Source organism: Plecotus auritus (assembly GCF_963455305.1).
Source record: "Plecotus auritus genome assembly, chromosome: 1".
NCBI lineage: Eukaryota > Metazoa > Chordata > Mammalia > Chiroptera > Vespertilionidae > Plecotus > Plecotus auritus.
Genome location: NC_137770.1, coordinates 58,878,922 through 58,895,180, shown reverse-complemented (window position 1 = coordinate 58,895,180; position 16,259 = coordinate 58,878,922). Strand labels below are relative to the sequence as shown.

Sequence of the window (16,259 nt, the reverse complement as noted above, 5' to 3'; positions counted from 1 at the left end):
CTGGAGAGGAGTCAATCTTGAAAGAACTATACTGGGTTGGATTCATATTTAAATGGCTTTCCACCTGGTAGTACTCCATAGTTCATATGGTGAAGTGATTAGAACTTAATCAGAAATCCAAAGTCTTACTTGTTTGAAGACCTAGTTTGAGGTTAATAGTATAACTGGAAAGTGAGGGGGACAATCCCTGAAAGAAATAAGCCATAAGAGTCCCTCCAGATCTATATATAAACTCTACCCAAATTCCTAGCTGATTCTTGAATTGCATATGTGAAAGGCAACAGCTGGAAGGCTGAGAGGATTGAGCATAGATTTCAGTTGATGTTGACCTGACGAGAGATAGCATTTGGAGTCCTGTTAACAACTTGCTAGAACAAAAATCAATACCCTTCAGGGAAAGATAACAAAGTTCATGGTCTCCATCCTGTACCACACACTGTCCAGTATACAATAAAAATTACTAAATATACAAAGGAATATAATCCAGTATCAAAGAAAATATAATTAATAGAAACCAACCACAAGATGAGCCAAATCTAGGAATTAGCAGACAGGGAAATTAAAGCTATTATACAAATGTTTAAGGACTTAAAAGGAAAATATCATAATTAATGAATGGATGGGGAATCTCAGCAGTGAAATTCTAAAAATGAATCAAATGTATATTTTAGAAATAAAAGATGTATCTGAATTAAAGATCAGTGGGTGGGCTTAACATATGATTGAAAATGACAGGAGAAAACTTATGTTAACTTGAAGACATATCCATAGAGTTTATATAATATGAAAAATAAAAAGCACTTGCAAAAAACTTCAAACAGTCTAGAGAGAGGGGAAATAGGACAGAAAAACACTTGAAAAAAAGCAGTCATCTTCCTAAATTGTTAACATCTTATATAACTACTAGAGGCCCACTGCAAGAAGATTTGTGCAATAGGCCTTCCTTCCCCTGGCTGCTGGCACCGGTTTTCCTCCGGCACCCAGGACCTGGGCCGCAGAGGAGCCAAGTCTTCAGCCTCCAGGCTTGGCTCTGGCCACAGCAGAGCCAAGCCTTCAGCCTTCAGTAGAGCTAAGCCTTCAGCCTTCAGGCTTGGCTCCAGCCACAGGCGGAGCCTTCAGTCTTCAGTCTTCGCTCAGGCAGAGCCTTCAGTTTTCGCTCCATGCCTGCATATGCAAATTAACCTGCCATTTTTGGTTAATTTGCATACTCACTCCTGATTGGCTTGTGGGCGTCATAGAGGTATTGTCAATTTGCATCTTTCTTTTTTATTAGTGTAGATAGCACAATGACCAAACCAAGAATACTATTAGTTAATCTACAGAACTCACTCTAATTTTGCTAAATGCCCCACTAATTTTGATCCAGGGTCCAATTCAGGATTACACATTGCATTTATTTGCCATGTCTCCTTAGTTTCTTTTAATCTGAAAAGTACCTCAGTCTTTGTATTTCACAATCTTGACATTTTTTAAGAGTACTGGCTAATTACAGAATGTCCCTCAATTTGGGTTTGTCTAATGTTTCTTCATGGTTGAATTTAGGTTATACATTTTGGGGGCAAGAATACTATATAAATGGTATTTGGGCTTTTCTTAGTATATCATGTCAGAAAGAAACAAACACTAAACAGTTAAGGATAAATATTTAAGGAAATTCTGTAACTTAAAAAACAGAGACCTAATCCAAAAGGCAAACAGAAAGAAGGGAGTAAGATGAATAAGAATTAAATCAGGCTGTAGGAGAAATGCTTCAGAAAAACTATATTAATATTCTCAGAGATAAGAGTTGAAAAATCTGCCAACCAGAGTAGGAGGCTATAAAAAAGAAGCAGAAAACAAGAAAGAGCTCTTAGAAATTAAAAATATAACTTAAATGAAAAGTTTAAGATAGAGTTGGAAGACAAAATTAAAATATTTCTCAGAAAGCTAAACACAAAATTTCTAAAATTTCTAGAAGGAGAAATTCCCAATAAGAAAACTACATGATACATTTTAAAAGGCAGCATCTAAATAATAGGCATTCCAGAATAAGAAAAAAGGAAAGTGAGGAAATTATCAAGTAACCATTTTTAGAAACTTTCCTTGAACTCAAGGAATTGAATTTTGAGAGTGAAAGGCCCCATTGAGTATTAGGCAAATTGCATGAAAAAAAAAAAAAAAAAAAGACCCACAGCGAGATACATCATTGTGACATTTCAGAGCAACAGAGATAAAGCAATTCTAAGTGTTTTGGGAATCACAAAACAGATCATACCCAAAACTGAAAGACAAGAGACATAATACCTCCAAAATTATGAGAGAAAAATATTTCCTACATAGAATTCTATACCCAGACAAACTATCTTTTTCAATTATAAAGGTACAATAATGACATATTCAGACACTGGTTTTCTTAGGAATGTAATGGAGGATATACTTCACCAAAATGAGGGAGTTCACCATAGTAAGGGCAGGTATAGGAGATTCAAAGCAGGAGAGAAGCAGAGAATGATGGAGAAGAGAACTCTCAGAATAACAGTACCGTAGTATAAGACCACAGAACAACAATAAGAGAGATACTTCTAGAAGAATAGGAATAATCATATCTACCTAACAGGGTTTTGTTATAATTAAATGAGATAATATATGTAAAGTACTCTGCATATGCCCAGCCAGTGTGGCTCTGTGGCTGAGCATTGATCTATGAACCAGGAGGTGACAGTTCAATTCCTGGTCAGGGCACATGCTGGGATTGTGGGCTCGATCTCCAATAAGGGGCAAGCAGGATGCAGCAAATCAATGATTCTCATCATTGATGTTTCTATTTCTCCCTTCCTTTCTGAAATCAATAAAAATATATTAAAAAATAAAATAAAATGCCCTACATAAAACCCAGCATATAGTAAGCATTCAGTAAGTGTTAGCTGTTACATTTGAAATGAAGGATTCTATAATGAACTCCCTGCTCCTTTTCCTCTGGACCAGTCTATGGGAATTTCAAACAGGTACATATAATAAAAGGAGCATAGCTGGACATTTAAGACTAACATACTAGATTAGCTTAGGGCCATATTCCTATTCCAGAACAAGAGATGACAATAATTTTTGAAATGACAAAGTTAACTTTTAATTATACCTTTAAGGCTGTTGTATGGCATGTTTTTTTTATTCCTGTATTTATCACAAGTAGATGTTACACTCCATAAACTTGACCTTTAAGAATCTTTAAGTAAGAAAGTAAAATACTAGTATAACAAAATATAGCAAAATCTCAACCAGGATGACTGAGGAATAAAATATTTTGGTTAACTGAATTATCTAACAGGTTTAGGCATAACCAGAAAAAAAATAAAACCCTTTCTTTTGGATTCACTCTTATTGAATAGCCTTGCCCTTAGTAAAGTGAATGTAATGAATGCCTCTCTGATTATCCATGACCTTGCACTGCTTAAAAGACATGACTGTGGTAAATTATCACTTGAGTAATGCAGTTATAGAACAAGATTTCTCAACTTGGCCACTACTGACAATTTTAGCCAGATAATTTTTGTGTGTGAGGGCTGTCCTATGTATTGAAGGATATTTAACAACATCCCTGAACTCTACCCACTAGATGCTAGTACCACTCCTCCTCCAGTTGAGACAACCAAAAATGTCTCCTGGCATTTGTTTTGGGGTGATAAACTGTCTTTGTGAACCACTGATAAAGAAGATATGAAACAAACTGTCTCAACCAGTAACAAAAGACTCCTTCTCCACCTTTTTGAAATATTGAGATATAATTCACATCCTATACAATTCACCTCCTCAAAATGTATAATTTTAGAACATTTTTATCACCCCAAAAAGAAAACCCATACCCATTTCCTCCCTCTTTCCTGGCCTAGGCAACCACCAATTTACTTTCCATATCTATGGGTTTGCCTATTCTGGACATTTTATATAAATAGAGTCATAGCCCTCACTGGTTTGGCTCAGTGGATAGAGCAGTGGTCTGCAGACTGAAGGGTCCTGGGTTTGATTTTGGTCAAGGGCACATGCCCAGGTTGTGGGCTCAATCCCCATAGGGGGCATGCAGGAGGCAGACAATCAATGATTCTCTCTCATCATTGATGTTTCTCTCTCTCTCTCTTCCTCTCCCTTTCTCTCTGAAATCAATAAAAAAAGCTTTAAAAAATAATATAAATAAATAAATGGAGTCATAAAATGAGTAGTAGTCCTTTATGCCTGATTTCTTTCATGTACCATAATGCTTTCAAGGTTCATTCATGTTGTAGCAAGTATCAGTACTTCATCCCTTTCTTTTATTGCTGAATATTACATGGATATACCACATTTATTTATCCATTTATCAGCTGAGTGTTCCATGTTTTGGCTATTATAAATAACTAGTGCCCCGGTGCACAGATTTGTGCACATTGAAAGGAAATTAATTAGAAGGTGGCCAGTGGGGCAGGACTGGGCGAGAAGGGCCGGACACACCCTGGAGCCAACCTCCCGCAGTCCCCTCCCCCCAGCCAGCCACACCTGCGGCAGCGCCGCAGCTCAAAGGGCATCTGCGGAGTGAGCGGGTCCCTCCGGCAGGTGGGGTCCCTTGGCCTGGCCTGCAGGGATCAGGCCGAAACCAGCTCTCCAACATCCCTGAGGGGCCCTGGATTGCGAGAGGGCAGTTCTTGGGTGACGCACCCCAGAATTAGGCCCCCTCCTCTCTGGTTCTGGGTGGGTCACCCAAGAACCTTAGCTGCCAAGTGACCACAGCTCGGCAGCTCCTACATTGAGCATCTGCCCCCTGGTGGTCATTGCGCGTCATAGCTACCAGCTGGTCGAACGGTCACTTAGCCTTTTATAAGATAGATGCTGCTATGAACATTGGAGTACAAGTTTTTGTATTAACATATATTTTCATTTCTCTTGAGTATATACTTAGGAGTGGAATTGCTGTTTAACCTTTCACAGAACTGCCAGACTCTCTAAAGAGAGTCATTTTATATCCCCACTAGCACTGTAAGAGTGTTTCGATTTCTCCATATCTTTGCCAACATTAATTACCGCCTATATTTTGTATAATAGCCCTCCTAGTGGATGTGAAGTGGTATCTCATTGTGGCTTTGTTTGCATTTCCACGATGGCCAATTATATTGAATATCACTTCATGTGTTTATTGTGTTCCTTATTTCTTAAAAACTCAGCTTATACATCTTCCCTCAGTATTCAGTCTTCATTGCCTGGGCACTGCAGGACAGAAAGAAAACATTTCATCCCATATGTTGTTGCTCCATACTCCTTGTTCATTGATTGCATTCTGTGAACAAAAGCACAGAACAAGAATCCCACATAATGAAAATTTCCATGTCTCAAGTCACTCGGGTATATAAAGACGTATTTTCAAAATGTCTTGTAACACATCTTCTTTACATCTTCCTTCTTTGAAACAAGTGATCTGAAAGGAGTTTCTTAACTTCTACTTAAAGTGAAATGATTCCAAAGAACTATCTTTCTATTAGAAGAATGAACACACTTTCCAAGCTAGAAATCAATATGCTTATTCCAAGGAGATGGAGAATGTGAAACGAGGAACTATCCTGCAAAGTCTGGGACATATGGTTGCTATAAATATGGACAATAATTAGAAGTTCTTTTTCCATGTACAAAAAAAAAAACAACAAAACCAAACAGCAATAGTTTTAAATTCATTCCTGTGAAAGCAAGTCAGTCTGTGATGCTCATTAATTTTTCCCTAGCCAACCAATTGTTCCAAATTCTGAATATCAAGCATTTCTTTGCCAGAGTTATTTCTTATATTCGAACTGCATGCCACTTACTTCATAAAGCAAATTTGCATTTAGTAAAATATAACTAATTTAAGAATGCTTGAAAATTTACAAAATAATTCAGAACAGCAGGCAATTTTAAACTGTAGTAGGCAGTTCAGTCAGTAAACAATACTTTTTAAAAAATATTTTAAAGATAATTTCAGTTTCTTAAAACAATTTTTAGAATATGAAAAGAGAAAAATCCAACCAACTTGTTTTGCAAAACTTCAATTAAAACTACAGATGACTCTAAGTTTAGGAGGACAAATAGTTACTAATTTTGATAAGGCTGAATAATGACTGAAGACTGTGCTTTATTACAAAAAATCAGAATTTCAAAACAGATAAGTTCAAGTTTCATAGCTTTGAAGAATATTTGGCTTTCAAAAGAGTTTCCATTAAATCTGGAGTTACAAATAATTTCCCAGGATAAATCTAGAGTAAAAAGTAAAATATTAAAGGAAGAATCACTTCCTCATAACCAGAGCCAAACAACCTTGCCCAAGTTTTCTGCTGTAATATCCCACTTTTCATTTTAATCAGTAAAAATGCATTTTATTCATGAGTGTTAAATATAGTATAGTTTAAGTTTTCAGACTTACCTATCAGCACTTTTCTAATCAGGATGATTTTTAAAAGTAATTTTAAAACATAGGTTATACTGAGTACAAAATTGAAAAGAAAAAAAAAGGGTTTCTAGCCTCCAGCTATCTAATTCACCCGATGTCCTTCCAAAAGGCAATAGTAGTCAATTTTTTTAGTTTGGACATCCCTTCAGATATTTCTTTGACATACTGTTATACATCTTATATTTTCCCCTTTTAACAATAGCTCTAGGACCTTGTCCCATATCAGTCCACAAAGATGCTTTACCTCACTGGTGGTTGAATAGTTTGCCACTGTAAGGAATGCCAACATTTATTTAACTAATTCCCTCCCTATGGATAGACATTTAGGCTGCTTCTAAACTTTTGCTATTACAAACAATGCCTCAATGAATGAACTTATATTTATCATTTTGCATTTATACCCAAGATAACTTTTATTCTGTATAATAATAAAATCTACAATGAACTCATCTGAACTCATCTGAAATGGAAACAGATCTCAATGACTGACTGACTGACTGGGTGTTACAGAAGGAAATAGTGTCCTGAGTAAGCCCAAAAGCAAGTTTTCAAAGATAAAATCAAGATCAAAGATTCAAGATCAAGAAGTCTATATTTGAATTAATATCTTACTCAGTATCAATAACTACTGTCTTCACACAACTGTATTCAAATTCTCTCAGTGCAAATGTCATAGATCACTAGTCTAAGAAAATAAATTGGGACAAGCAGTAAAAAAGAAACAAAATAAATGTATAGCTATAAATATGTTCAAGCCATTGTTAATCATACTACTTAAATTAAGTCAAGAGATATTTCAGAGATCATAAAAGACTAAGTAGGGTTAAAAGCTCAAAGCTGGGATACTAAAAGTAAAATTATCTGAAAACCTATTTGTGTAAAGTAGAATTTAAACTATTTATGAGTTAAGAGGTTAAACGTTTTCTTGATTTGAACATTTGGAAAGTCAATATTTTGACAAAGGATAAATAAGCAGAACTTATATGAATGGACCCATTTATAGTATTTTTAAAAAGAAGGAATCACATATTTTCTGCTTCCAAAATTTTATAAAAACTATTATTTTCATGAACATCCTCTCAAAATCCACATTACATGGTTTCATACTACATCCTTGACATTATAAATAGAAAAGAGGATTGCGAAAACTATTCTAAATTTAGCTTTTTTCTAATGTATACAAATCTTATTAAGTAAAATTTCATTGGCATAGCTTCTACCTTCCTTCTCACATACAGACTCACTCTATGCTGTGACATGCTTATTTTAAACATTTTTTTATGAGTTCAAGATTTATTGATTCAATCTTTTCAATAGGTTGAGGGGAAAATGGTGTTAGCTAAATAAACAGTATAATCTGATCTATGCTATAAAATCATAGTGCTATGGAAACCGGATGTCTTTCCTTAAAACAAACATTCAGCGTCCCAACCTTGTGATTTGCTCAGCTGGCCAGCCTGCCTGGTAGCTTTAACTGTAAGACACAAACTGTACTTGTTCTCTGACAATAGCTTCACACTGCTTGAAATTTTGGGTACATGCGTTCTACAGTCCTAGCAACCTTCACATTTTTAAAGGAATTTTTTTTCCCTACTAAACAGGGGTAGGGAGGGAGTCAGGAGAAACCTCTGTCTAAATCAGTTTCAGTTTGAGTTCTCCTCTGAATTTCAGTTTTTTTAGAGGTCTCCACTTTATAATCATCACAAACTTGAGAAAACTGATGATTTACCTTGACAAGTTCCTTTATTGCTACATGCTTTAAAGTTAGTTTATAATTTACTGTGAGGACTTCCAAATATAATTACATTTTTAATATGCTACAAAAGAGAGGGATCTGAAGCAATAGGAATCAGGTTGTGTTTTATCAAACATGAACTAGATTTTATAATTATTTTCTAAAGTAAAGTTTATTATCTACAACATACTTTTAGAAGCAATTATATTGAATGCCCCTTAACTAGAGGACTATACAGGTGAGAAGAAAGTTATTACAACTTTTCTCCCCTCCTCAAAAAAGGGGAGAGGCTCATCAAGATTTCCCATTGTTTCAAATTTATATTTCTAAACAAAGGAAAATGAAAAAAGACTCATGTATACAGTTATAATTTAACCAGGAAATACCCACAGTTACATAATTGATAAAAGAGATAAAAGGCTCTTCCCCTCAGAGAGAAAAGTATTCATTCTTGATTGAAAATCAACAGACACAGAACGCCTACTATGCCACTTACTTATGATGCTACTTTTGTTTTTTTCCTTTGAGGAATGTCTGCCAAGCTCCCAGGGAAAGAAAAGGTAAACTTTGAAGCTCTGGAAGCTAATATTCTCTGAGGAATTGTATCTATAATCTAAATGAGCTGTCAGATGGCTGTCACGATGAGAAAGATACAGTGACTTTAATTCTAAGAAACCAAAAAGCTGTGCAAAAATCTCATATTTAATTTGTAAACAAGTAAGCAGGTGAAGATGAACTTAAAATACTGTGATTACTTTAAAGTAGTTACACAGAGGCTATGGCAGCTGAAGAAGTGTCTAGAAGCTTCTGCTCTCCACCTAACCTACGGTTTAGGTTAGCCATCGCAAGTGGTTTCCCAGCTTCCGTGTGTGTCAGAATCATCTGGAAGGCTTTCTAAGGACAGAGCGCTGGGCCTCACCCCCGGAATGTCTAATTCAGTAGGTCTGGGATGGGGCCTGAGAACGTTCAGTTCTTACACGTTCTCAGGTAATACTCATGCATCTGATCCAGTAGTCACACCTTGAGAACCACATCTCCTTTTAATCCTTGGAGAAAACTAGGAAGAGTAAGCAATGATTAGTAACAGCTGAACATGAATAAGCAGGGCATCTAAATTTATCTGTTTATCCTGCCTACTTCCAAATGAACTTGGTCGTTTTAAGATAACACACAATGTAAATTAAGACAAAGATAAATTCCTCTAGAAGAAGCAAAATGAATCAGGTATCTATGCATTTGCATTTCTTTCTAGCTCAAGGTGTAAAAATATAAACATATTTTCTAATTACGGCAATCCTCTTTTCAAACCCTTTGAAGACTGGCTATTGCATAAACATCATTTCCCAAGTGTGCTCTGAGGAATAATAGATTTGCTGGATACTAAAAGAGTTCAAAGGTGGTCACATATTTGGGAAATACTTGGTTAAAGGAAGTTCAAAAGTTTATTTCCTGTAGGATTTTAGAAACTTAACTTTATTGGTGTGCATTGTGACATTCCAAGAAATATAGCATGTGGCATTAGGCAAACTTACTTGTCAATGGGATGGGTTTTATATGAGGTATCTTACAGACTGGATAGGAACACTTTTCAAAAACATTGGCCCAGATGGAAAACTATAAATTCCTTAGCATGGGATTCTAGGCCATCCATACGTGTTTTTCCAATCTATCGTGCAGTGTTATCTATTAATATAAGCCTCCCCAGTAAAATATGATGCCTTTGCTCTCACTTCTGCTTTCTGGAAAGTTTCTTTCTGTCTCTCTCTCTCTCTCTCTCTCTCTCTCTGTGCCTGTGTAAATCCTAGCCACATATGAGGCCCAGCTAAATGCCATTTTAATGCAAATTTTCTTGATGAGACTAAAGTGTTAATTTTCTCCTCTGAAATTCTACTTCATCTTGCACCTTTTAACATCAGTGTTACAGTTCCCTTCCACTCCAATAGCATTATAAATTCTGTGAGGTCAACAAATGTTAGTGATTGGCTTCCATAGGCAGTCTCTATGCTAAATGTGGGAGAATGTTCCTGATGTCATGACGCGTACAATCCTGCCTGCTAGACAAACATGCACCTGTAATTAGAATGTGTGCAAAAACTGAAGTAAAAATACAGAATGCTATGGATGTATATAGGAGAAGAGTTAGGGAAAACTTTTATTCTTTGTTATATCCCTATCCACCCTGCCTTTATGGGTCTTTAATACCCAGAGGTAAATTCTAAATTATTAATTTTAAAAAATGGAAATGGCCTGACTTATTAGAAAATTATATCATCTTTATATCAATTAATCTCTCCTTTATTAAAACTAGCTATTTAGATCCGAGGAAGTACTCTATGATGTGAAGAGAACTTACCGGGAAGAAAATAGTGATAGTTCTAACGTTATAAAACCAACTCAGCAATATGGCAGGAAATGCTCCGTTATCAAAAGACGGTTATCAGATTTCCCTGTGACTTAAAGTACCACTTGCCCATCCCAAGAGGGTCAGTATTGAACCGCATTAGAGAAATAATCAAAAGGGTTAAATGACCTGCTCCACTCCCTAAAATCTGACTGCCTTCTTCAGCCTGGACTTGAACTTAGTCCTCTGTCATGAGTGTGATGGCCTGATAATGTGTGGGCGCAGAGTGGTTTATCGATCCCCTGACATTTCTTTCTGCTTTGACTATGGCCCAGGTTCCTGGATCATTTACTGGCTTTCCTGCCTCTGGGGCTGAACTGTATTTTCTTGAGTTGTAAGAGGTTGTTTTCCTTACGAAGGAGCAGAGCAAGCTTTCCCGACACTTCTCCGCAGGCTTCCCCATCTCTCCGGACTTTTTCTGCCATCTAGTGACCGTGAGACACTCTCCCACCCGTGGCACCACGTGGAATCTGCACAGAATTGGTAGGTTGACAATATTTTGTGTGAAACTATTATTCCAGTCTCATGGGATTACAACCCTAATCTCCTATTGATACTACCAACAAATTTAAAAATTACACCCAGGAGAGGTGAAATCCACAACTCACGTAGACTTAGATTCAGATAAAACTACCTCATTTATTCATTTAAATATAATCTAAGGATGTTTAAACAGTGTGAAAAGGGAAGGTTAAAAAGAATTCCTAAGTTTTGCCATATCGTGCGGGGCCTTGCAACGCCTTGCACATAGAAGGAAGTCACTATTTAGCTCATTGTTAGGTTAGTTGCTAGATTAACTCCTCCAAATTCCAGTTTAATCATCTTTGAAGGTAATTGAAGCGGAAGTTTATAAATCTCTGAACTTCATACTGACTCTGTTTCTCCAGTGTATGAAACAGCAGCCAGCAGTCGTAGGTCTGGAGAACTCTGTTGACAAATCCAAGTCTTCAGGCTACAGACTACTTTAATGAGACGATCCTCCTGCAAACTCTTTGATTCGTGAGCAAGCAGTCTTGAAGCTACAATCATTTCAACTCTCCAATCCTTCTACTTTAATCAATTTCTAAATTAATTTTAAATTATATTATATAGGTTCTTTGCTGGCTTAGACTGCCCCATCAAAAGTTGGGATGATGTTACCTACTCTTTTGCATTTCACAACAAAAGACATTTTAAAAGCAAAATCTGCTTGTTAGAATTTCATTAATATTTCCCCTAATCATCAACAAATAGTATTAAACACAAATGGTGCACAGTGACTGGCAAATACATTCAAAGGTTTATTGTCGGTAAAATGAGCTTATTGGGAGAAGACCCAAAAGGACTGGCCAAAGAATACCGCTAAACAACAAAATAATTCTCAAATGACTCCCAAGGTAGTTTTTCTTTTCTTTTTTTCCTTTCTTTGCTCTGTTTTTGTTTTTTTGTTAGTCCTTGGTACAAGACTACTAATGTAGTAGTAGAATGAAATGTTTAACACTTTTTACTTTTTGAAATGAATAATCTTTTCTCAGTTTAAAAAAAACATTTTAGACATAAAAACTGATTATTCTTACAATTTAATGACCTGATCATCTGGTCAAATATAAGTTTCCCTCACCTATAAGCAGTTTTAAAAATTTCTCCCACGGTTGGAGACTCATAATTTTTATTCAAGAATATAATATATCAATGAAAACAGGAAAAAGGAGGGGGGGGGTGGGTTACTGTTGTTTAAGAAAATAAGAACTCAAAAGATCCCTTTAAAGCCAAATTTTTCTTGCTTAAACAGCAAGACAGGTGCCAGTGGAGAAAAATAAGGCCATTGGATGTGGCTCCCCTCCTTCAGTCACCACAGCTCCCAGGCACTGTAGCTTTAGGTACCTTCCTCAATACATTGGAGCACTGTCAGAGTTACAGGGGCATCAATACTTTGCTTCTCAAACGGAATGTTGAGGAGCCCTGGCCAATAGAACTTCCTGCAATAATGGCTATTCTATATCGTGCTGTGCAGTGCGATAGCTACTAATCACATGTGAGCACTTAAAATGTGGGTAGTGCAAATGAGGTTCAGAATTTTAAATGTGATTTAATTTAAATTAATTAAAATCTCAATAGCCACATGTGGTTACTGGCCACTGTACTTCACAGATGGAGTTCTAGAAAATTTTTTAGTGAAACAGTACTTTCTGGTTTTAAGGTTTTGTGTTTAGTTCTTGCCCTGGGATCCAGAAAGCTCCCCTGAGCTGACTGATTTATTCACGCTTCCCTGTTCAGAATCATAATTCCCCCCACCACCTTTTTAAAAAACAGATCAGTTTATCATACCTAAGGAAAGGTTGAGTTAAGCTTTTCAAGGATGCTCCTGAGAAAGAAGTCACCCAAAGGGAAAAAAACAATAGTGGAGGAGAGGAGATGAATGACATGATTGTCAAAATGTTGATAACTTTGAAACTGGGGGTTCACTGGAGACACACAAGGGGACTCAATGCATCAATCTTCCTACCTTTGTGTGTGTCTGAAAGTGTCCAATACTTTAAACAAAAAATATAGGTAGTTTATAATGATTTAGGTAGTTTATAATAGTTACTGAAGAAAAAGAACATATGAATGAAATTCATAAACTGTTTTAGGAGGTAGAAACACACAGTATGTGTTATTTGATCAATAAAAACAATCAGAAAGAACAGCACAATGATAAATATTGAGTCATAAGCCAGAAGAATAGGAAAAATATTTAAAAGAAAAACTGGTTCTCTAGTAAAAATGCGCTCAAACAATAATCCTTGTATGTAGCTTTCGTTCACCAATGGCAATAAGAAAGAACTTGATTGGACTATATGTTCTACAGAGTGTAAAAGTTCATTATCAGATGGTAGTGAGTACAGGTGAAAATTTTCCTTTAGACAATTCTCACTTTTTTTTCTTTCTGATGCTACTTTTACTAGAATAACCTGCCCTAAGCAGCTTTATTTTGTGGTTTCCTCCTGCTGCCGGGTAGAATGAAAGTCCTCGTGGCTTGTAATGCTGCAGAAAAGTGCTGTAGAACATATAACAGACCTGAATATTGGCCTGTATATGACATTGACTAGATTTATGATCTTGAGTAAGTCATTTTAACTTTTCTGAGCTTGTTCCTTATTTCATCTATGGAGATAACCACTATCTCAGAGAGCTGTTTGAAATGTATATAATATATGTTACCTGATTTAAAGTTTTACAGATACACATAGAGGTTTAAGAGTTTACAAGCATACAGCAGGATTTTCTCCAAATTAAAAAATATCATAGTTGAAGTTTTAAGTTCTGGTGGCAGTGAACATGCAATAATACATTCTAGTAGAGGGTCATTATGGTCTCTTTTTCCTTCCAAACCCATTTTTAATAGGTCTACTCTCTTCCTCAGAGTGACAGGCATGCACACTTACATTTAAGTGTATTGCCAAGAAATATAAAAGGTTGGGAAATATGTTAAGGAAACCGTATATTCTATTATAAAGAACATTTCATTTAGTCTTTCTAGGAGTATCTTCACTTATAGAATGTATTCAATATATTTCAGACAACAGATATGAAACCAGGCCCCTCACTTACTGTAAATTATTTAAATTATCATCAGGCCTTAAGAATTTGGTAAGTAAATATTACTTTTAAGGCATGTTTTACCCTGAATTAACTCAGTTTCAGAACCTATAAAAGAAGTCACCTTCATTTCCATGGCTAGCAAACATAACGGGCTAATCACTGGGAGTGTCTTTTCTGGAGAAACAAACTGATCTCTGAGAAAAGACCTCCAGATGCTGAGTTACAGGTCTCCCTACAATGAAGCCTACTAGTTGTGAAGCCCCACACCACACAACTACAGAGCCTCCAGTTCACTTCAGTGACTCCTTCTCAAATGTGGACAGACAGCAAGGTCCACTGGACTCCTGGAGGAAAATGTCCAATAACAACAAAAACAATAACCACAAAGTGACCCACAGGAACCAGAGACAATGGAGGACCCATTTCAAAACAACACAAACCTGAAATAAAATATTCTAAAATAAACGATTGTATTTATTCAATACAGTTGTTTAACTCTACTAGCAAATTCTGTCTAGAACAGTCTTGTGTTAGTGTTTCAATCAGTTGCTCATTCTATAATACTGGTAGTGAATTGTTTAAACACTCTTAGATTTAATACGTACCAAGCAGATTTGGGCAAACTGTTTTCAATACAGATAAGAACCACTAAATGAAACTCTATTAACTATGTCATGAATGTTCCAGCATGCTCCCCCAATAGATAGCATTATATTTTAATGTTTCAATGAAGATACCAGCAGTAAAAAAATATATATATATTGTATTTGTAAAATAAGAATAAAAACATGGAATCATCACAAAACAAGATAAAACTATAGAAATTAAAATAACCAAAATTTTAAAATTAAAGAAGAGAAACTTGAAGGAAATCTTCCTGAAAATAGGATAAGGAAGCAAAGAGACAGAAAACAAGAGAGAATAGGAAATTATCAGATCAATCCAAGAGGCAGAGAGAACAGAGAAATCTTCAAAGAAATAACACCTGATTTTAAAAATAGGCACATGTATTATCTTGATAAAAATTAAAGCTGGTTTAAAATTATACAGGCAACCACATATCTCAGACCTTAGGTGCTCACCTGCCTGAAGTAAGTATTTGGATATTATTAAATTTATTACACATTATTGTACTTTGGTTGTTTATTTCAATGGTTTATGCTGTCTTCTCATCTAAATTATGAACTCATCAATGCCAGGAATAATATTTGCCACTTAGCAGGCACATATTCTATTTCTGATAAATACTTGTTAAACTCATTTGCTTTGAAGATGACTTGAGTTTCCATTAAGCTCTGTGACTCTTTGAGAGGGTTCAGTCTTTCAGTCTTGGTACAAAAGGTAAAGGTCATTCTCAGCTAAAACAGTTACTTGAGACTCCAGGAACAACTCTGAGAATCCAGCTCTTACATCAAGTCTGGAATGAAGTTGTTTTATTCAATAATGATAAATTTAAAGCCAGCCAAATGGCCTTTGTTTAAACACCCTTAAAAGTTTTGGCCCATTCAATCTTCTCTTTAGAAAACTTGGTCTGAACCTCTACCCAGACACATAGTTCTACGGTACCAGTGAGTGGAATATGTAGGCTATGAATCAGACTCCACTGTGGAAACTAATCCTTGAGTCACGATCATAATATTCCACTGGCACCCACCCCGGGGACAAGGTATTCATTTAAGAGTGCCACTCTTTCATGCAAAGCATGAAGCATCAAGTAGCTCCCACTCATCATTACAGTCATCATTTAAATATCCTAGTTTGGTTATCTGTTTGTGCAAGGCTGTCTGGCTACCCACATCTCTCAGGGACCTCCAGTCACCTCTACCCCATCCCAAAGGGTCTCCTGGCTTCATTCATTACTTTACTTACTAAATGTTTGTTGAGTGTCTCTTTTGAGCTAGGCACTGTTCTAGGTCCTGGTGCTGTAACAGTGAATAAGACAAAAAGTCCCTGATTTAGGGAATCACATTCTAGTAAAAAAGAGCCCAGAAAAGATTGCTTAATCCCTTGTCTAGAATTCTCCTCTGATCAATTCTAGAAAATTTACATTTGCTTAATCCCTTGTCTAGAATTCTCCTCTGATCAATTCTAGAAAATTTACATTTGCCTGCCTGCTTGCTTGCCTATGTATTTCCATC

General features: G+C 36.1%; 1 protein-coding gene across 2 annotated transcripts in view; it reads right to left on the bottom strand.

The window, feature by feature from the left end:
* The window catches only part of NEDD4 (NEDD4 E3 ubiquitin protein ligase), a 136,264-nt gene that overhangs the window by 46,218 nt on the left and 73,787 nt on the right, over positions 1-16,259 (bottom strand). The window lies entirely within an intron of this gene.